A 23,656-nucleotide genomic window follows, 5' to 3' on the forward strand; every position below is an offset into this window, starting at 1 on the left:
ACTTATTTTGAGCCACAGGTACAGTATAGACACGTGCAGGTAAAGCATCAGAATACCCAATAGATTAGAGACTCACCTGGGATGTGGGAGGCCCAGATATATGTCCCTGTTCTGGCCCAATTAATATTTAAGAAACTCTAATTCAGAACAGGTCTTCCACATTCCAACTGAGAGCCTTAACCATTGGGCCATTCTAGAGTGTAACACTCTTACTTTCTCTCTCTTTTTTGTTCATTTATAAACAATTTTTACTTTACTACTACTACCACTATCACCTCCACCTGGAGTTCCATCTAGACTTCTGAAACCTCCTTGATGAAAAATTTGTTCAATCTGATATGTTTCCATTGAGAAGTCTGTTTCATCCAAAAAATTCCCAAACAGCTCTACTACTAGCTTTCTATTCTGTCTCTGTCTGATGAAGACTGAAGAGCGGGACCAATGTCTTTTTATTTTTTATCTGTGTTAAGGCAACACACAAAGATACAGTACTGCAGAAATAATTACAAATATTACAGCAGTCAGAAAAAGAAGAACCTGTGCTTGTGTCCCTCTTTGGTTATGGTCAGATTTTCCACACAATTCAACCGCCAATACTCCCCATTTAGACCCCTGGATAAGATGGCAAGATTTTCAAAAGCTTTCGGCCCCCTAGAGCTTCCACTGTCCCCAGCGACAGCTGAAATCTGGCCACTTTATTTAACGGCCTAAACAGAAGCTGTCTGGATTATCTGGACCTTTACTTAGCAGAGCTACAGCCCAAGAATTTTTTAGCCAAAATAGAAGGTTAAAGTTGAGTCTTGGATAAATGAGCTGTTGGAAGTTAATACTTCAGTGCTTGAAACTGCTGCAGCCAGCTGAAAGATGTGTAGCAGTTCTTTTAAATCATTACTGCTGTCAGTTTGAAAATGTCATGGTGTAAAGTTTACAAGCTCTTTCTGTTAGAAAATCAAGCACTAGAGCTACTCTACTTAAGGGTCTGTCAGCACTCCATTCCATTATCAGACTTTTCTTGTAGCATTAGAAAGATATTAATATTCTAGCTGTTTTGAATCATATTGCATTGAAACTGCTACACACACTGTCGGCAGAGATGGTATTTATATTTAGTTTTTATAAAACAAAGTCCGACCACTTTTGATCTAGTGCTTGATTTTAAAATATCTAATATGCAGAGGTACAGATGCTTTTCTGCCTTCTAGATTAAAAACAATTACAATATGTCAGATGACATGCAATCAGATGGAAAATAAAATGTGCTCATAGCTTTGTTGTTTGGAAATCATCCAGACATTCAGATTAGAAAACACTCACAGTAGAAACCTTGTAAGTACATTGTAAACTTTGATAGGTGCAGTTCTTACTCTTTGTTTTCCATGGTAGCATATCCTAGATATTTCATATTGCACGAGGAAACATCTTGATGCTGTTATCATCTAAGATGATCAATTTATTCATTTGAAGAAACTGGCTTTACTCATAACATTATTATGTATTTACCAAGCCTGTATCACTATGTAAGACTGTGCTTTCTGGGTAACAAACCTGGGCATATTTACTTTCACAGTAGTTAGTAATAAGTAGCAATGTTGTATTGAAATCACTGGAAAGCTTGATTTCAATGGAACTTTGTATAACAGTACATGCTACTAAAGAAAAACATCCGTTGTCGGAGTAGTAAAGGGCCTGGAAATAATAATTTTAGATGGAGGTAACATAGGACAGCCTACCTGCTCCTTCTATCGTTTCATCATCTCCTGACATACACATGCACGCACAACCTCAAATACACGTGGGTAGATCCTTTGTGTCCATGCAGAGTCTCATGGAATTGGATGGGACAGATAATATGACGGGGGTGGGGAACCTGTGGCCCCCAGCTTGCCTGGATCTGGCCTCCAAAGCTCAGGGCTCCCCTCCCCAGCATTGAGGAGCCCACGCTGGTGCTTCAGTGTCCCCGCCGTTTCTCCAAGGGGCTGGAACATACGATATCAATTAGGCTGGGGCCCCCAAGGTTCAGGTGTGCGAGGGGAATGTGAGGGATGTCTTTCACTTTCTGAGTCGAGGTCCATGTCAGTGAGAGGTTGGGTTTTTTTGCTTCTCACTTGTATGCAGCCTCCGACTGATTTTTCTGTGGGTCAGTGGACCCCAGCTCAAAAAAAGGTTCCCCACCACAGCAATATGGAATAGCCTTAGTGTAGCCATCACAGGGTAGATTCAAATCTGGGTCCTCTGGAGCTTAGTGTAGGAGCCACTACCGCATGATCTATACAGCCAGCTGACTCTCAGCTTATGCTGTAGAGCTCACTCATTCTTATCTCTTGCAGTATTTGGTCTAAGTGCCACTACATGGGACAATGAACCACACCCACTAGGTGTGTGGATTATACTAGGACTGCGCATCCTCTTACTTGGTCTGATTTATGTTAGAATGGGATCCATGATGGGAATGGACACAGACTTTTTGTTAAAAAGATAATTTGTGAATTTTAGTAAAAACCTCAAGATCCATGTACAAATATAAATTAAAAAAAACAACTGTGGCTTGTCATTCCAGGAAGTCACCTAGGATACGTCTACACTACAGCGCTAATTCGAACTAACTTAGTTCGAATTAGTTAATTCGAACTAAGCTAATTCGAACTAACGCGTCTAGAACTAAAAACTAGTTCGAATTAGCGTTTTATTAATTCGAACTAGCATGTCCACATTAAGTGGACCCTGAACAGGGCTTAAGGATGGCCGGAAGCAATGCCGGCAGGGCATCAGAGGAGGACTTAGAGCGTGGAGATGCTGTCTCAGGCTAGCCGAGGGCTGTGCTTAAAGGGACCCGACACCCACCCCGGACAGACAGTTCTCAGGGGTGCCCCGCTTGCAAAGCAGTCCTGGCTTGGAGTGCCCGGACTACCCACACTGGGCACATCACAGCACTCGGCCATCAGACCGGCTGCACTTGCCGCAGGCTGCCATCTGGGGAGAGGGGGCAATTGGGAGGCTGCAGGAGAGCTTCCACCCCCAGAAGCCCGCAGAGCCAGCCCAGTCCTCCCCATCGGGGGCTCGTGCCCCATTCCTCCCTCACCTCCTTCCACTTACCCTTCCCTAGCCCCTTTTCTTGATGTACAAAATAAAGGACAATTGTGTTCAAAAATGGAATCTGTCTTTATTGAACAAAACTGAGGGAGACTGGGAAAAGGAGGTGGGAGACGGGAAGAGAGAGTCTGGGAGAGGGGAGGGCAACTACAATGATCAGGGGTTGGGAACAGGTCCCTTATGAAGAGAGGCTAAAGAGACTGGGACTTTTCAGCTTAGAAAAGAGGAGACGGAGGGGGGACAGGACAGAGGTCTCTAAAAGCAGGAGTTGGGTGGAGAGGGTGCATACAGAAAAGTTCTTCAGTAGTTCCCATAAAGAAGGACTAGAGGACACCAAAGGAAAGGAATGGGTAGCAGGCTTCAAACTAGTAAGAGAAAGTTCTTCTTCACAAAGCAAAGAGTCAACCTGTGGAACTCCTTGCTGCAGGAGGCTGTGAAGGCTAGAACTGGAAAAGAGTTTAAAGGGACGTGAGATCAAGTCATGGAGGTTAGGTCCATGGAGTGGTATTAGCCAGGGGGTAGGAGTGGTGTCCCTGCCCAAGGTTTGTGGAAGGCTGGAGAGGGTTGGCACGAGACAAATGGCTTGGTGACTGTCTTCGGTCCATCCCCTCCAAGGTCCCTAGGGTTGGCCGCTGTCGGCAGACAGGCTACTGGGCTAGATGGACCTTTGGTCTGACCCAGGACGGCCATTGTAAGCTCAGGGCTCAGGGTCGGGGGTCTCAGTGGACCCCCTTGATTTTCATGCACACCTGCTCCTGGGTGGCCAGGCTGGCAGGTCTCCTGCCCTAGACGGCCACTTTCCTGTGCCTAGTGCGGCGATCGTGGACGAAGTCCACGATGTCCGCACTAGCCCAGGCGGGTGCCCACCTCTTGCGGTCCCGGGCAAGCTCCCGGGAGCCGCCAGCCTGCTCCCGGGAAGAGGGGGAGGGCTGGGGGGCATCGGGTGGGTGGCTCGATCCGTGCCAGGTGCAGGGTCTGCTGGCTGGGTGCTGGCAGGCTTGCACCTGGCACGGGCACCATAGCCAGCCCGTGCCCCTTTAAGGGGTCTGGGGCTGGGAGGGGGGCAGACGAGTTTCCCTGGTGTTGGCCAGAGTGGCCACCAGAGAAACCTGGGGAGGGCTAGCCTCCCACTAGTTCGAATTAAGGGGCTACACACCCCTTAATTCGAACTAGCTAGTTCGAACTAGGCTTAATCCTCGTGGAATGAGAATTACCTTGTTCGAACTAAGCGCTCCACTAGTTCGAATTAAGTTCGAACTAGCGGAGCGCTAGTGTAGCGCCTATGAAAGTTAGTTCGAACTAACTCTGTAGTGTAGACATACCCCTAGTGAAGATACTCTTCATTTATAACAAAAACTGCATACAAAGATGCTGTACTGCAAAGAATAATTGAGTTGCCAGTGCATCCAACGGGAGGGACAATCTCAACCATGTAGGCAGGTGTCTCTCTACATTTTATTTTACTCAGTCCAACTGAAATGAATAGAGTACTGCACCATTGATTTAAATGACATGTCATGTAGTAAGAGGAATATGCAATGATAGTGGAAAGACTAAAGAAAAAGAGTTGTTTGTGTGTTACACATGACTCGGCAGAGCCCAGCTTTCCTAACGGTTTCAGACAACAGCTCATTTGGGAATTGCTTCTGTTCCCATTAAAGTCAGGTCTTTAGTAAGGCATCTTGCTATGCATCTGAGGTTAAGGTATGTTTACTTCTCTTTAATGGTTGATATGGAACAGAAACTGAAACTCTTCTGTGGTGAAAGGAAGCTTTTAATAATTAATTTTAAATAAGTAAATAAACGTCAATCAGTGTTTAAATTAATGTAATATTACAAAATTTAAAATAATTTCTGGAGTCTTAGCTCAAACACATTTAACTAATTAAAACATACTAAATTGAAATGGTTCGCTCAAATTTAAAATAACACTAATCCCTTTCCACCGCATAAGTATTCTTGGGAGGGAAAAGAGCATAGTTATTGCTGGGCAGAGGACGACGCATACCATCTTTGCCTCTCCTTACTACAAAATCTCTCAGTTTTGTCTCTCTCCCATGCTGTTTCCTTTCCTCTAATCCTTTTTTGAGATGAGGAAATTATTTCTCTTCCCCCCTGCTCATCCTGTCCACCCTTATCTGCAGGTCTGGCCCTTTCCCACAACAGGCTAGTGGGGAGTACTTCAGAAGCAATCTTTTTCCAAAATATAGAAACCTTTGAATCTAGAAACTAAGGCTGATGTCAAGAGATCATCAGCCTTTCTCATGAGCTTCTTTACTGCTTCCAGCTGAACCAGAAATAACATGGAAGATAGCTAATACTTCTGGTATTTATGCCTTTCCATTAAATTAATCAAGTGTTAGTTCAGGTTCTGTTAATATTTTCAACTCAATACTTATTTTACCAGACTTGATCTCTTCTTCCCTAGTTAAATCATCTTTTATGTGGTAACAGCAACATTTCATGGGAAGGTAAATAGTCACAAAGGGTATGTCTACACTACAAAGTTAATTCGAACTAACGGAGGTTAGTTTGAATTAACTTTCATAGGCGCTACACAAGCGCTCCGCTAGTTCGAACTTAATTCGAACTAGCAGAGCGCTTAGTTCGAACTAGGCAAACCTCACTGCACGAGGACTAAGCCTAGTTCGAACTTACTAGTTCGAATTTAAGGGCTGTGTAGCCCCTTAATTCGAACTAGTGGGAGGCTAGCCCTCCCCAGCTTTCCCTGGTGGCCACTCTGGGCACCACCAGGGAAACTCGTCTGCCCCCCTCCCGGCCCCGGAGCCCTTAAAGAGGCACGGTCTGGCTACGGTGCCTGTGCCAGGTGCAAGCCTGCCAGCACGCAGCCAGCAGACCCTGCACCTGGCACGCCATGAGCCAGCCACCCGATGCCCCCCAGCCCTCCGCCTCTTCCCGGGAACAGGCTGGCGGCTCTCGGGAGCCTGGCCAGGACCGCAAGAGGCAGGCACCCACCTGGTCTAGTGCAGACATCGCGGACCTCGTCCACGAACTCCACACTAGGCACAGGAAAGTGGCCGGCTAGGGCAGAATAGCTGCCAGCCTGGCCACCCAGAAACAGGTGTGCATGAAAATCAAGGTGGTCCACTGAGAACCCCGACCCTGAGCCCTGAGCTTAGAATGGCCGTACTGGGTCAGACCAAAGATCCATCTAGTCCAGTAGCCTGTCTGCCGACAGCAGCCAACCCTAGGTACCCTGGAGGGGATGGACCAAAGACAGTGACCAAGCCATTTGTCTCATGCCATCCCTCTCCAGCCTTCCACAAACTTTGGGCAGGGACACCATTTCTACCCCCTGGCTAATACCACTCCATGGACCCAACCTCCATGACTTGATCTCACTTCTCTTTAAACTCTGTTCTAGTTGTAGCCTTCACAGCCTCCTGCAGCAAGGAGTTCCACAGGTTGACTCTTTGCTTTGTGAAGAACAACTTTCTCTTACTAGTTTGAAGCCTGCTACCCATTCCTTTCCTTTGGTGTCCTCTAGTCCTTCTATTATGGGAACTAATGGAGAACTTTTCTTTATGCACCCTCTCCATACCACTCTTGCTTTTATAGACCTCTAGCATATCCCCCCTCCGTCTCCTCTTCTCTAAGCTGAAAAGTCTCTTTAGCCTCTCTTCATATGGGACCTGTTCCAAACCCCTGATCATTTTAGTTGCCCTCCCCTCTCCCAGTCTCTCTCTTCCCCTCTCCCACCTCTTTTTCCCAGTCTCCCCCAGTTTTGTTCAATAAAGAGAGATTCCATTTATGAACACAATTGTCCTTTATTTTGTACATCAAGAAGAGGGGCTAGAGAAGGGTAAGTGGAAGGAGGTGAGGGAGGAATGGGGTACGCGCCCCTGATGGGGAGGACTGGGCTGGCTCTGCGGTCTTCTCAGGGTGGAAGTTCTCCTGCAGCCCCCCGATTGTCCCCTCCCCCCGGATGGCAGCCTGCGGCAAGTGCAGCCAGGGTGATGGCCGAGCGCTGTGATGTTCCGCGTGTGGGCACTCAGGGCACTCCAAGCCAGGACTGCTTTGCAAGCGGGGAACCCTGAGAACTGTCTGTCCGGGGTGGGGGTCGGGTCCCTTTAAGCACAGCCCTCGGCTAGCCTGAGACAGCAGCTCCACGCTCTAAGTCCTCATCTGATGCCCTGCCGGCACTGCTTCCGGCCATCCTTAACCTCTGCTCAGGGTCCACTCTGTGTGGACATGCTAGTTCGAATTAGCAAAACGTTAATTCAAACTAGTTTTTAAGTCTAGCTGCGCTAATTCGAATTAGCTTAGTTCGAATTAACTAATTCGAACTAAGTTAGTTCGAATTAGCGCTGTAGTGTAGACATACCCTTAGGAACACATTTCTGAGGTTATTTAGGCATCTAAATATCCCAATAGGCATCTGGAGGAATTTTCAAAAGAGCCTGCATACCTAACTCCCCTTAGGCACTTTTGAAAATCTCAGTAGTGGTGTGTCTACGTAGCAGGGCTTAACTTGAAATAAGCAATGAAAATTGAGCTACGCCAATTGTGTAGCTTATTTCGAAACAGATTATTTCAAAACTGGGAGCAGCTATACAGCACTTATTTTGAAACAGAGCACTCTTCCTCTGACTTCCCTTATTCCGCATACAATGAGGGAAGAAAGAAGTCCTCCAGCTTGACAGTATTTCGACTTTATTTCTAATTAACTGCCTGCTATGTAGATGCAGACTATGTTATTTTTAAATAATGCTAGTTATTTTGAAATAAAGTTGCTGTGTAGACGTACCCTAGGTGTCCATCTGCATCTTTAGACTCCTATATATCACTATAGGTCAGGTACAAATACAAAAATTAGACTGCATTTAAAACTGTAGGATTTAACTTATATTACCTGACATTCTATCCTTAACTCTTAGGAATAACTATTTGTATCTTCTCCTATTTTTGCAGGTCAAGTGATACATTTTATCACTCCATCTCTCTCTTGAAAACTCTCATGGTCTTAACAAAAGTCTCACTATATTTCTGGGCTTTTCTTAAAGCTACAGCTGCAGATTCGTGTGATTAATAAGAATTTCAGTTTTCATTTCAAAACAACCAGAATGTTTCTAATCCTCATGGTTTTGAAGAAAGTTTGAAAATGTTTTACCCTAATGGCTCAAAAGTCCAATAAAAAGATTCATAAATTTCATTTTAAAAAACCTGTAATTTTTAAAATTGGGTCTGAGTCATTGTTTTTGAGCGCTTGACATCTTCTAAGACCAGTGCATGGACTATGCTGTTGCTGAAATGCACAGTCACACAGGTCAAGTTCAGGGAAAAATAGAAGTTTTGACTCTGAATGTTCTTATGTTTGGCATTTTACATTTCATTCAGTCATTTGAACATAAGGAAACTGGGCTGTGGTTAGGTTAGGAGGTTTTTTGGTCTGCTTAATTGTTTTAATAGTATAGAACTCAAAATAGCACAGGCCGGATTTACTTTAGGATAACATTAAGGGACCTATTCACAGAATTACAAGCCATATGCATGAGGAAATTGTGTAATTTAAGAACATAATAACTGTAATCATTGGAACAACAAAGGTCACTGTGTCCATCAATGCTGTTTCTTCATTTCCCTCACTTCCATCCCTCTGCATGAACAATATATCACTTTATTCATTCCCTCATTAAAGCATCTGACCCCTTCTCTCAACATGGTTCTCTTTTCTTAACTGCATAACAGTCACTCTACTTAAAGTTCTCCAGTATTAATCCCACTGTTGCAAGGTGTCAATCCTTGCTTCTGTGTTCACTTTCGTATTTAATCAGAGGACTTTTATTACTATAGAGTTGTTCCTTGAGATCAATACTTATATTTTAACTTTCTCTAATAGATTATTGCTTAGTGAAGTATGAAGATTTATAACAGAAAGATGTCTAATTTTCTTTCTTTCTTCACAGCTCAAATATAAAAAATGTGTCAGGTAACTTGATGTTTTTTGTATGCACATGCACGTACACACACACACTCCTTACAGCTGAGGCCAGCAAGTGTCACTTGCCCAAATTACACTTAATCTGTTTCAAGAAGAATCCAGGTTAACCTGACTGGGCAATGAGTCTTTCATCAAATCCTTGGTGTAGGTTGTCATTTCCCATTTGAAAAATCTTTCTCCATAACATGGTATTCCACTGTAATACTAAGCCTTGTTATGGCCTCTTCTGAATGAGCAGTGCCTCTAATACACACTGGGGGTATGTCTACACTACAACGTTAATTCGAACTAACTTACTTCGAATTAGTTAATTCGAACTAAGCTAATTCGAACTAACGGATCCAGACTAAAAAACTAGTTCGAATTAGCATTTTCCTAATTCGAACTAGCATGTCCACATTAAGTGGACCCTGAACCGGGCTTAAGGATGGCCGGAAGCAGTGCTCGCAGGGCATCAGAGGAGGACTTAGAGCATGGAGATGCTGTCTCAGGCTAGCCGAGGGCTGTGCTTAAAGGGTCCCGACCCCCACCCCGGACAGACAGTTCTCAGGGGTGCCCCGCTTGCAAAGCAGTTCTGGCTTGGAGTGCCCGGACTACCCACACTGGGCACATCACAGCACTCGGCCATCAGACCGGCTGCACTTGCCACAGGCTGCCATCTGGGGAGAGGGGGCAATTGGGGGGCTGCAGGAGAGCTTCCATCCCCAGAAGCCCACAGAGCCAGCCCAGTCCTCCCCATCGGGTGCGCGTACCCCATTCCTCCCTCACCTCCTTCCACTTACCCTTCTCTAGCCCCTCTTCTTGATGTACAAAATAAAGGACAATTGTGTTCAAAAATGGAATCTGTCTTTATTGAACAAAACTGGGGGAGACTGGGAAAAGGAGGTGGGAGAGGGGAAGAGAGAGGGTGGGAGAGGGGAGGGCAACTACAATGATCAGGGGTTGGGAACAGGTCCCATATGAAGAGAGGCTAAAGAGACTGGGACTTTTCAGCTTAGAAAAGAGGAGACGGAGGGGGGACAGGATAGAGGTCTCTAAATGCAGGAGTTGGGTGGAGAGGGTGTATACAGAAAAGTTCTTCAGTAGTTCCCATAAAGAAGGACTAGAGGACACCAAAGGAAAGGAATGGGTAGCAGGCTTCAAACTAGTAAGAGAAAGTTGTTCTTCACAAAGCAAAGAGTCAACCTGTGGAACTCCTTGCTGCAGGAGGCTGTGAAGGCTACAACTAGAACAGAGTTTAAAGGGAAGTGAGATCAAGTCATGGAGGTTGGGTCCATGGAGTGGTATTAGCCAGGGGGTAGGAGTGGTGTCCCTGCCCAAGGTTTGTGGAAGGCTGGAGAGGGATGGCACGAGACAAATGGCTTGGTCACTGTCTTCGGTCCATCCCCTTAAGGTCCCTAGGGTTGGCCACTGTCGGCAGACAGGCTACTGGGCTAGATGGACCTTTGGTCTGACCCAGGACAGCCATTGTAAGCTCAGGGCTCAGGGTCGGGGGGTCTCAGTGGACCCCCTTGATTTTCATGCACACCTGCTCCTGGGTGGCCAGGCTGGCAGCTCTCCTGCCCTAGACGGCCACTTTCCTGTGCCTAGTGCGGAGGTCGTGGACGAGGTCCACGATGTCCGCACTAGCCCAGGCGGGTGCCTGCCTCTTGCGGTCCCGGGCAAGCTCCCGGGAGCTGCCAGCCTGGTCCCGGGAAGAGGGGGAGAGCTGGGGGGGCATCCGGTGGGTGGCTCAATCCGTGCCAGGTGCAGTGTCTGCTGGCTGGGTGCTGGCAGGCTTGCACCTGGCACGGGCACCGTAGCCAGCCCGTGCCCCTTTAAGGAGTCTGGGGCCGGGAGGGGGGCAGACGAGTTTCCCTGGTGTTGGCCAGAGTGGCCACCAGGGAAACCTGGGGAGGGCTAGCATCCCACTAGTTCGAATTAAGGGGCTACACACCCTTTAATTCGAACTAGCTAGTTCGAACTAGGCTTAATCCTCATAAAATGAGGTTTTCCTAGTTCGAACTAAGCGCTCTGCTAGTTCGAATTAAATTCGAACTAGCGGAACGCTTGTGTAGCGCCTATTAAACTTAGTTCGAACTAACGTCCGTTAGTTCAAACTAACTTTGTAGTGTAGACATACCCTGGAAGATTATAGAAGTAAGGTATTGGAAGCTCTCTCACAACATCCCACCTGAAACTGAGAGCTTCACTTCATGGACTACATAGTGGTTTGCAAAGTTTGTATACTTTCGAAGACGTAATAGGTCAGTGAGGCTATGTCTACAGTACCAGGTAATTTCAAAATAAGCTTATTCCTCTTCATAAGCTGGAGCTAGTGGGGATGCTTGCCTTGTTATTTTGAAATAAGGGGAACTATTTCAAAATAACTTCCCAGTGTAGACATGCCCTGAGAATCTATGAAACTTCTTTAGCTTTCATCACTATAGTATCTGAGTGTCATATCTGTGTTGTATGAAAATATTATTCCCCGTACTGCTGTTGAGGCACTGAAAGAATAGATTAAATGAGTTGCCCACAGGAAGTGTAACATACAGGAAGTTTTTAACTAAGCTGGAGATCAAATATAGATCTCCAGAGTCTCAAGCCAGCCTCATATCCATGAGTTTATCCTTCTTACCTAGAGATGGTTATTGTCCAAAACCCAAGCTGTCTATGAACTTGAAACACTGAACTTTGTTTTTCATTGTTCTAAAAGCCCATACTGCCACAAAACAGTTTAAAGGAAATGTTATGAAAGCACCAATCAATCTTGACTGGCTGATGTACTGATGCTGTTCAAGGATGATCACCCCATGTGTGGGATTTCTGCATCTGATGTCAATCATGAACTTCTCCCAAGTTCTAAATGGACTTCTGAAAGCTATTGTGGTATTGTGGTTTTAATTGGTTTATATGCACCTGATGTGTATATAAACTTTAATAGACTAACCTCCTTACATAAATTTAAAAAGGGGGTCAAGCTAGTGTTTGGGACAAACTCACTAGACAGATTTTTTTTTTGCAGACCCCAATTCTAATAATAATGATAATGCAATATCTATTGCTTTATACTATAACAATTTTTTGTTCATGCACCATACTATTTCTCTATGTTCCTGCAGCTGCAGATGCCCAACTGTATGTTTCTGTCTTGTCCAACATGCATTATATTATTTTGCACCTCGGTCAGTGTTTAGCTCAACAGCACATAGATGACAATAAGCAGGCTAATGCATAACCCAGACAAGACTGACACTATTATGACAGGTTGGCAGAAGCAGCTGGAAGAGATAATATCAGCCCATGGACTGAAACGCTATCACTTCCGTTAGTTACTAGGGTTTGCTATTTAATAGTGATTTTAGATGCCCAGCCCATACTGCATGCAACTAAGCAACCTTTTCTTTTGGACGTAAACCTTGCCACTGTTAGCCATGCATTTGTTTCCTCAAAACTAGGCTATTGCATGGGGCTACACCTTAAAGCCATTCAGAGACAGAAGCTGGTACAGACATCAGAGGCTCATTCACTTAGGATATGTCTAGACAGTGGTGCTATTTCAGAATACCGGAAGTATCCTAAAATAGCTATTCCGCATCTTTAAACATACTCATTATTTTGAAAGGGTATGTCTACACTACCCTCCTAGTTCGAACTAGGAGGGTAATGTAGGCATACCGCACTTGCAAATGAAGCCCGGGATTTGAATTTCCCGGGCTTCATTTGCATAAGCGGGGAGCCGCCATTTTTAAAACCCCGCTGGTTCGAACCCCGTGCAGCGCGGCTACACGGGGCTCGAACTAGGTAGTTCGGACTAGGCTTTCGGACTAGGGTTCCACGAGGTGTACCGGTAGTTCGGAATAGGAAGCCTAGTCCGAACTACCTACTTCGAGCCCCGTGTAGCCGCGCTGCACGGGGTTCGAACCAGCGGGGTTTTAAAAATGGCGGCTCCCCGCTTATGCAAATGAAGCCCGGGAAATTCAAATCCGGGCTTCATTTGCAAGTGCGGTATGCCTACATTACCCCGCTAGTTCGAACTAGCGGGGTAGTGTAGACATACCCAAAGAGATTTCAAAATAATGGGTGTGGTATTCCAGCATCCCTTTAACCCTCAGGTTTAAGGGACATTTCAGAATAGCATTTTATTTCAAAATTTGGTGCTATTTCAAAATTAGATTGAAATAAGATATGCAATTTGCGTATCTTATTTTGACCTACAAGTATACTGTAGATGCACTCTTAGGGTATGTCTAGACTGCATCCCTCTGCCCGCAGAGGGATGCAGATTAGGCAGGTCGACATTGCAAATGAAGCGGGGATTTAAATATTCCGCGCTTAATTTGCATTAAAAATGGTTGCCATTTTTGCCGACTCAGCACTTTGTTGGCAAAAAGCAGCTGCCTAGAGTGGGATCTGTCAAGAAAGAAAGTCTCCTGCAAGGAGGTTTACAGGATCTGTCAAAAAAGGCTTTCTTTCTCGACAGATCCCCCTCTAGACTGCCGCTTTTTGCTGACAAAGTGCTGAGTCAGCAAAAATAGCAGCCATTTTTATGCAAATTAAGCACGGTATATTTAAATCCCCGCTTCATTTGCAATGTCGACCTGCCTAATCTGCATCCCTCTGCCGACAGAGGGATGAAGTCTAGACATACCCTTAGTGAGGTATTTCTCTGGAAGCACATTATAACAGTGCTCTGGGATCTGCACTGGCTGACCATTGTTTTCCAACTGGAGTTTAAGGTGTTGTTTATGATTAGGGCATTACCAATTCCACAGCTCTGAAAAACACTACTTGGACCATGAAATCAACCCTACACCATGAAATTTAATCTCCCTGGGGGCTCCTACGTGCTAGCTCCTACCTGCTAGCTCAGCTCCTACCCTGCTAGTCCTTCTCCACCACAGCTGCTCTTGGCAGTGAAATCAGATCCACCTCCAGAGGCAGCAAAGAAATTAGGTGGGTACTCCCTCACTTCTGCGCTGCAGCAGCCCAAGAGTTGGGCTTTCAGCTTCCCCTCATCCTCACACCTCCAGATCCAGGAGTTGAACTCATGGCTTCCTCTTCCAGTAGCTTACACCAGGCTGGGCTTTCTCTCTCAACAAGAGCAACCCATTGCTCTGGTGCCAAGATCAGGACTTCCTCCTAGCAGCTCCTCCTCCTGGGGCTAGTGGCTTGTGCTCCTGGGGCTTCTGCTCCCTCCAGCTTCAGCCAGATTCTGGGGCAGCCCAGGCTTCTGCCACCCTCTCCCCCCACTTCAGCTGGGGCTCAGGACACCACTCCAGTTGTGGCAGCCCTATCCATGTTCTACCCTCGCCCTCTGCCATCTTAGCTGGGGCTCAGGGTGCCTGGATGCAGAACTTCTTCCTCTGCAGCTCCTGCTGGGGTGCTGGTGACCCAATAGACATATATGCCCTGGGGCTTCTTTTGGAATTGAAGAACCCATTTTTCCTGGGGGAGCCCCCAAATTGGCTGAGGTACCCTGCCTTAATCTGTCCCTGCATGGACTAGCAACTTGGACCTCCCAGTTGGGGCACTACCAGCAGTACGAGGAACATCCTACCCACTTCCACAAACCTCCTCTAACTGCGGGAAGCTCTGGGAAAGTGCTGTCTTCAGAGGGTGGCTATCTTGGAACCCCTGCACAACAACTTTCCACTCCCCCCATCACATTTGGCTCAGGATCCCCATGATTACAACACATCTGAAACTCAAGACACTAACCAATTTTAAAATTCTCTGGTTGTGAAACTGACCAGAATGAACCACGAATGTGGCAGAGCCTTAGTTATGACTCACGAGCGGCTAAAGGGCCTGAGACCGGAATCCCATCCCCTCTCTTCTCTTGGCATATTACCACAGCTGCATTGGCACCTGTTCAATTATTTTAAATCTAGATAAAATGAAATGAGTAACTATGCACGGAGATGATTGGTTCCAAGTCACTTACAAGTTTGTGTTGTTCTATATAAATAAATATCAACGATCACAAGTGGCACTTCAGCCTAACTATCATTAGCTGGATAATTTCTTGGAGGTTACAAAATAAAGTCTTGAAGGATTGGAAATAAGAGAGGATAGAGGCTTTTCAGACTAGACATGGGAATCATGGACGCCACAAGGATGACACATAATCAGAAAGAAGTGATAAAGCTGAAAATGTACCTGAGGCACTATTCTTGCTGTAAGCGAATTTGGGGGATTTGCTGTAGATAAAGTGATGTGTGAGAGTGGTGCATGTCACAGATTAATCTTGTTAATAATTGAATCTCCAGCAGCCATTGTCTGAACATTCAATCATTCTCCTTGTTTAAGTTATCTGTTGGAAAGTGAAGTGGATTGGGCACACTAATGGATAGATATTTGTCTTTTAACTACAGCCAACTTTCTCACCTTGATTGTGAACTCTATCAGACAAGAACTAGAAGGTTCTCTTTCTGCTGCAAGCATATTCTATATGTTGAACAGTCTCAGACCTGGAGAATTTTGTACTGAAATAGGTACAATGACATAATTCAACCACTGCAAATCTCCAGTGAAGTTATCCTGCATCCATATAAAAAGTTACTTCCATAAGTACACTTTATCTAGGTGTCAAATTTTCATCCAAGGCATTTTTTTATGTGAATGCACTGTGTCTTCATTAGAAGTTTGCGGGGAGGAGTGGGGCATAGCTATATCAGTGTAGCTATGAAGATATCCAAAAGCTCCTGTGGCCTTCAGAGACTCTGCTTTCTGCCACAAAGGAAGCAGATTTCTTTTGAGAGATATTGTGGTTTAATTAGTTTATGTGCACCTGATATGTGTATTCACTTCAAAAGGCTAACCTCCTTACATAAATTTAAAGAGGTTGTTTGAAATAGGAGATCACTATTTGAAATGCATCTTTGCAAATTAGGAGGAAATTGAAAAGGGTTAATTATTTGATCAAATACAGTGTGTTCTAGAAATATAATTGAAAAATGTTGTCTGTTTGAACTGTCAAATGAGTTGAACCTCAATAACCAACATGGTAACAAAGACTTTTAACTCCTAACCTAATAAAGCAATCAGGTATATACACACAGATCTTTTGTTATAAAAAGAGATGCTAGCTGTGAACCTGATTATGAACCCATTACTTCTAATGGTGAGCAGTTATTCATTCAAGGAGTTCTACTGAAGTCTCAACATGAATAAAGGGTTCACATATCTAGCCTTTTGTAGACAAACTTTTCGGGAACATTGGCTAAAACAAAGGAAGAAGCTGATACAACAGAGGCTATGTCATACCTTCTTCCGAAAAGCTGCGTAAGCCTTCTTTTTTTTAGGAAAAGTGGCTTTTCGACAAGGGGGGGTCGCCGAAAAAGCCATGTCTAAACTACTTTCACTTTCGAAAGCTCTGCTTTCGAAAGTGAGATCAGAAGAAGATATGCAAATTCCCATGGAATTTGCATCTCCTCTTTCGAATCTTCCCTGTAGTCTAGATAAGCCCAAAGTAAGGGAGAGAGGCCAACCTTAAAATTGTACAATTGGTTCTCAGAGTCAGGCTATAGCTAGCGATGCTTATCAGCTGGTTGAAAATTTTTATTTCTGTGAAAAAAAAATCACATGAAGCAAATTGATTAAAAATGTTTTCTGCAAAATATAACTTTATGAAAATATTCAAAAGAAAATAAAAATTTGTTTCATATTGAAGTGACATTTTGGTTTTATTCAAGTGTTCAAAAATAAAATGAAACACAATTATTAATTTGAATACAATTTTTTAAAATTTTTGAATTGATGTTTTGTTTCACAATTAAACAAAATGTTCTTTTTTACAAAATTCTACAAGCTTAGGGAGTCTAGTGCATTCTGAATGTAATCCTCTTAACTAAAGTTGAACAACAAATACTTTTCCTGTGAAAATTTTCAAGATTTAAAAATTTTCCTGGAAGAACTAGAACAAAACTGCAACATCTTGAAATGTATCACAAAACAATAATCCAAAATAAATTGGATAAGATCACTCAAAATATTTTGTTTTAATAACTTCAAAATGTTTCATTTCAATTCTGGCCTTTCAAATTTGTTTTAAGTGTATGATAAATTAATGAAAATTAAAAAATAAAAATAGTGTCTCACTCAAAAACTTCTTCATGTTTTGACAATTTTAAACAAAATGGGGAGATTCATTTAAATAACCCTTTCCTGCAAACAGTTTCAATTTTGAGAAATTGACATTTTCTGATGAAAAACTGTGCTGGAAAATTTCAGTTCCACACTACACTTACACTCCCTCTGACACACTTTACCTATCTTTACAGACCACCAGTGTTACATAGCTTAATGTTTATAAAGTACTTTAAAGAGCCTTTGATAAAATGTGCTTATATAACCGTGAAATATATTTTTCTGTTGTGTTGTAACATGAACTTTGCAGGTTCATGACTAAGCCAGAGGCATGTATTATTGAAAGCATCTAAACATCTCTTTATTTTATTAGTTGTTTTGAAAATGTGTCTGAGAGAAGAAAGATATAGGGCCAAGTAAAGGAGATATCTGAAACATTAAAATAGCAATTTTAATAAGTCTTCTGGAAAAGACATATATCCTGGGGGTAATGAGAGTAAGAGGAGTTTTCAAATCCAAAACAGCACATGTATCTCCAGGATTAGAAGAGACCTCTTGGATCATATCCAATAGCAAGAGCCCAGCATGGATATAAAGTTGGTATCCACATCTGCAAAAATGATCCATGGATATCCACATCCACATCTGCAGATGCAGAGACCTCTGGATATAAAGCAGATATCCACAAATGTGCAGGGTTATGGATACAAAATTTATATCTGCATCTGCAAAAACGAGCCACAAATGTGTATATAATGTGGATATCCACAGATATTAGCTACAGTCACCTTTATGTCCATGTTGGCGGTGCCACCCATGAAAGCTACTGGGTAGCATGTCAGTCTCCATCTTGACCAAGCTGCTCCAATCAAGCTGGAGCAATGCAACCAGAAACCTATAGGTCCCATCAGGATAAATTAAAAAAAAGCTGTACTTGAGCTATGGCTCAAGTCTATGGCTAATGACATTAGTATTCTTAAGCTTTTCCTCTGTTTGAAAAACATCAGTGATTACTCATTATTTCATCTAAGGAAAGAAGCCAACTTTTAAGTAGTGAGAATACTGTTTGCCTTCCTTCTGTCCTCCAAACTCAATTAGGTATTTAGATAATTTTTTTGTGCGGCACAAGAAGAATTAAGTGAACAATTTCTATCCAACCGAATAGTGACAGAAATGTAGCCGTGTTAGTCTGGGGTAGCTGAAGCAAAATGCAGGACAATGTAGCACTTTAAAGACTAAGAAGATGGTTTATTAGATGATGAGCTTTCGTGGGCCAGACCCACTTCCTCAGATCAAATAGTGGAAGAAAATAGTCACAACCATATATACCAAAGGATACAATTAAAAAAATGAACACATATGAAAAGGACAAATCACATTTCAGAACAGGAGGGGAATGCGGGAGGAGGAGAAGGAAGGAAGGTAAGTGTCTGTGAATTGATGATATTAGAGGTGGGGAGAATGGGATGTCTGTGAGCTAATGGTATTAGAGGTGATAATTGGGGAAGCTATCTTGGTAATGGGTAAAATAGTTTGAGTATTTGTTCATTCCTTCTCGGAGAGTGTCGAATTTTAACATGAATGACAGTTCAGAGGATTCACTTTCAAGTGCAGCTTTAAAAGGTCTTTGTAGCAGAATGCAGGTGGTTAAGTCATTGAGAGAGTGTCCTTTCTGGTTAAAATGGCAAGAAACTGTTTTTTCTTTGTGATCTTGTCTGATATCTGTTTTGTGGGCATTAATCCTTTGGCGAAGTGTCTGAGATGTTTGTCCAATGTACATAGCAGACAGACACTTTCGGCACATGATAACATAAATTATATTTCTGGATGCACAGGAATATGTGTTCTTGATCTTATAACTCACTTGGTTAGGTCCAATAATGGTATCAGCAGAATGAATATGTGGACAAAGCTGGCAACGGGGTTTGTTGCAAGGGAAGGTACCAGGGTTGGTATTAGTGTGGTATGTCCTGTGGTAGTTGGTAAGAATCATCTTGAGGTTAGGTGGTTGTCTATAGGAGACTATGGGTCTGTCTCCCAGAGCCTCTTGGAGTATGGTATCCTGTTCCAGTATAGGCTGTAGTTTCTTGATAATGTGTTGGACAGGTTTAAGTTGGGGGTTGTAGGTGATGACAAGTGGTGTTCTATTGTTGGTTTTCTTGGGTCTGTCTTGAAGTAGATGGTTTCTAGGTATTCGTCTGGCTCTTTCAATTTGCTTTTTTATTTCTCCGGGTGGGTAGTTGAGGTTTATAAATGCTTGGTAGAGATCCTGAAGCTTCTGGTCTCTGTCAGTGGGATTAGAGCAGATGCGGTTGTATCGAAGGGCTTGGCTATAGACGATGGATCGTGTGGTATGTTCTGGATGGGAGCTGGAAGCATGTAGGTAACTGTATGAGTCGGTGGGTTTTCTGTAGAGAGTGGTGTCTAATTTTCCATTGTTGATTTGTACTGTGGTGTCCAGGAAGTGGATCTCTCGTGTAGAATGGTCCAGGCTGAGGTTGATGGTGGGGTGTAGGTTGTTGAAATCTCTGTGGAATATCTCCAGTGTTTCTTGGCCATGCGTCCAGATCATAAAGATGTCATCGATGTACCGTAGGTAGAGAAGGGGTGAAAGGGGACAGGAGTTGAGGAAACGTTGTTCTAGGTCAGCCATAAAGATGTTAGCGTACTGTGGGGCCATGCGTGTACCCATGGCTGTGCCGCTGATCTGGAGGTATAAGTTGTTCTCAAACTGGAAATAATAAAAATTAAAAAATCCAACCGAAGTAACAAAAGTTACCTTTACACATTGTACTGAATGTGTATACTTAATCTGAAGTGCCATATGTTAGTATCTCAAATGGTTTATGAAAAAAGTATGTGACTATGATTGGCAGGTAACCAGTTTACTTAGCAGTGCTGGTCAACACTACTGAACAAGCTGTTAAAAGTCTGATTGATGCAGGGCTGGCAGACTCCCTTCCTTGCTCTGCACAGCTCCCTGCAAGCAGCAACATGGCTCTTGGCTCTGAGGCAGAGGGACAGCCATAGGGGATCCACACACTCAGGGCCAGCTTTAGGAAGTGCGGGGCCCATTCGAACTGTTTTGGCATGGGCCCCCCCGCCCCAGATTTTTTGTTGAGCAAAAAAAAACCACAACCCACCCACACAATAAACCACAACCACACACAAATATCACATCAGAAGTAGATCTGATCAAAATGTATATAATTGAACATTTAAAAAAAATGCCTGAAGGAATTAGGACTGGGCTCCTATATCTCACGTTCAGAACTGACTAGAACACTTATGACCAGATTTTCAAAGGTGTGTAAAGATCAGATAGATATCTTTGAAAATCCAATTTGGAAACTGTCTCTTTAGGAGCTTAATTACCTTTGAAAATCTGAGCTTAGATTTCCAAGTCCAATTTTCAAAAATGACTTTAATCACTCAAGTGCTTTTGAAAATTTTAACTTGGGGCCTAAAGAGACAAAAATAGATAAAAGGCAGGAGATATGGTATTCCTTTTAAAAACATGTGACTATTTTTAACTAAATTTTATATTATTTTTCTCCCGGGGGCAACTGACCCCTCCGGTCCCCTCACTACACCACTGACTCCCCTCCGGCAGATCTATCATCTTATGCATGTGCAAGATCTGTAAGAGCCGTCCCATGACACTGCAGTTAGTGTCTGTGGCGCCTGCTTCTGGGTGGTGCCTCAATGCTGCCACATTCACCTCTAAAGAGGGGGCTTCCCAAAGCAGGCCCTTGCTGCAGACCCCCAAGACATCCACAAGTCCAGTCTCCTTTCAATGGGCCCACTTCCCAGGGCTCATTGATCTTGGATCTGGCTTCCATTCCCTCTCCAACCTTTGTAACTGACCAGAGGTGCTCACCTTCCGCCTTATCCATTCCCATCTCATTCACCCCACAGGGACAGTATCTGCCTCACTTGTCCTAGGGACTATTCTACCAAAACGTAATACAAAGTTTCCATGTAAAAGGACTCACTACAAAGCTAAAAACTTCAATGAGAGAATGATTAATACAGAGACATGTCTACATCTGCTGCAGAGAGACACTTCTGCCTGCCTCCACCCCTCTCCCCCAGAGTCTACAGCCCCATTGCAAAGTGGGGGAGTGGAAGGAAAGAGGCTGAGGCCCATCAACGGGACTGAAGCAGTCATGAGCAAGCCATGCCCGGGAGCCACTCTCCTGTCCATTGCTGGTGCAGTGTTGCTACAGGCACGCTGAAATGCTGTCACCTCTAGGGTAGGCTGGACAGCTGTTTAACACCTGCACAAGGTTTCAGGAAGGGGACAGTGCGGGTTGCCTTCCTGCAGAGCCCCCATCAGAACTACCATGCCCTCCTGGCTTAGGAAAAGAATAAACAAGAGGATTGGAAATTAACGTGCCCAGTCTCATGTCCCCTAGGCAGGGAATGAGCCATCTACATTAGGCCCCAGCTGGAGTATCATGTCCAGTTCTGGATGTCACATTTCAGGAAACGTGGAGAAACTGGAGAAAGTCCAGAGAAGACCAACACAAATGATAAAAGGCCTAGAGAACATGAGATGTGAGGCAAGGCTGAAGAAATTGGCCTTGTTTACCTTGGAAAAGCGAAGACCGGAAAGGGACATGAGAGCAGCTTTCAAGTATCTGAGGGTATGTCTACACTACCACCCTAGTTCAAACTAGGGTGGTAGTGTAGACATACCCTAAAAGAGTATCATAAGGAGGAGTTGCAAATCATAAGGAGTTGCAGTATCATAAGGCAACCGGAGTTGCAAATGAAGTCCGGGATTTGAATTTCCCGGGCTTCATTTGCATATTGCCGGGCGCCGCCATTTTTAAATGTCCGCTAGTGCGGACTCCGTGCCGCGCGGCTACACGTGGCACGGACTAGGTAGTTCGGATTAGGCTTCCTATTCCGAACTACCGTTACGACTCTTCCTGCTTCGGGCCAGACAGCTCCCCTGCAGAACCAGGTAAGCACCCAATATTTTCACCTCCTGGCCGGAAAAAAATCAGAAAATACAGGACATTTTAGGTGTCTGGTATTTTCTGAATTTTTTTTACTGGACAAGAGGCGAAAATACTGGACTACCCGGGTCAATACCAGACACCTGGCAACCCTAGTGAGTGGGGGGCTGCTCCATCCTCCACCAATTAACCATAACCAGTAAGCCTCACCTGTTAATGGTGAGGCTTCCCAGTTAATCATTGACATCCCTAGTGAGGGCCTTAGGGAAGGGGCAGAGCAGGGGTGAGGCAAGGGTATTCTGTTTTGTGTGATTAGAAAGTTGGCAAACTTATCTGAGACAGTCTCTTAATCATCCTTTAATTCTAATTTTATCCTCAGAAAGTGAAGCAGCTTAGAATTTAATACCCTGCTTTCAAATGTCCATGCCATTTACTCTTATCCAGTTTGACAATTCTTGTCACATACTCCACCTTTTGATTACCTTAGATGAGTTACTTTGTAAAATACACCATACAACAGCTGACATGATACCCTACAAATAATAACTTTATAACCACTTACAATGCCTTAAAAGAGCTCTTCCAAACTAGAGATGTAATTGTGCAAGTAACTAATTAGCGGGTGCTTATCGGTTAACACTATCGATTACATGCAACTGTCCCCCCCCGCCCCCGCACAAGTACATTTTTAGTGGGATGGCTGACAGACTGGCTCAGTCCCAGCTCGTGCCAGGACTCAGCATCAACCCCCACTCTGGCTCTTAATGCTTATAATGCAGAGCTGCAGCAGGGGCTGATGCAGGTCCCAGCACTAACAGCCAATGCTCGGGCTGGCTGGCTCAGTCCCGGCTCACGACAGGTCTCGGCATCAATCCCTGCTGTGGTTCTGCACTACAAGCACTAAGAGCCAGCATGGGGGTAGTTACTGGACCCATCAGGAGCCAGGACTGAGTGGTAGCAATGATACCCTTATCGATTAATCGTGCAATCGACACATTTTTTTGTCGACTACCTACATGATTAATGCATTACGCTCTTCTTAATATCCCTATTCTAAACTGCAGAGAAAAATGTGTTAAAATGTCTGCTAGGATTTTGACAATGTCCGTACCTTTTTTTCTGCTCAGCATTAAGAAATATTGTAAGATTTTATTTGCAGCCTTTTCAGTTTCAGTATTTAACCTTATTTTTAACAGTTCAGGTCCTCTATTTTCTGCTTATCTGATGATTCCCCAATTCCAGGTCTAAATTCCAGATGGAGTTCTCAATGTTTTATCCTTCTCTTATTTTCCATTATCATTTTTCTATGAATTAAGCCTTTCATAATTTTTCTCATAAATAAACATTTGTAAAAAATTCAGCTTTTCTGTTCTGTTTCATGTTCATGGTTATTATTATATAAAAAATCACATACAGCACCCCAAAAACATTTAAATTATGTTAATCAAATGTATGCAATATACAGACTTTGTTTCATTTGTATGATACTGTATATGCAAGACCAATACTGTATATGCAAGGCTTGATTCTCAAGTTAGTCTTCACTTTTACATGCCCACCTTTT

The 23,656-nt window shown here is 43.8% G+C and overlaps 1 protein-coding gene across 2 annotated transcripts in view; it reads right to left on the reverse strand.

Moving 5' to 3' along the window:
• Window positions 1-23,656, reverse strand: part of SHISA9 (shisa family member 9) — a 350,588-nt gene that overhangs the window by 142,282 nt on the left and 184,650 nt on the right. The gene's annotated exons all lie outside the window — the stretch shown is intronic.

This window comes from Pelodiscus sinensis, chromosome 15 (genome assembly GCF_052426305.1).
Source record: "Pelodiscus sinensis isolate ZL-2025 chromosome 15, ASM5242630v1, whole genome shotgun sequence".
In the NCBI taxonomy this organism is placed as follows: Eukaryota; Metazoa; Chordata; order Testudines; family Trionychidae; genus Pelodiscus; species Pelodiscus sinensis.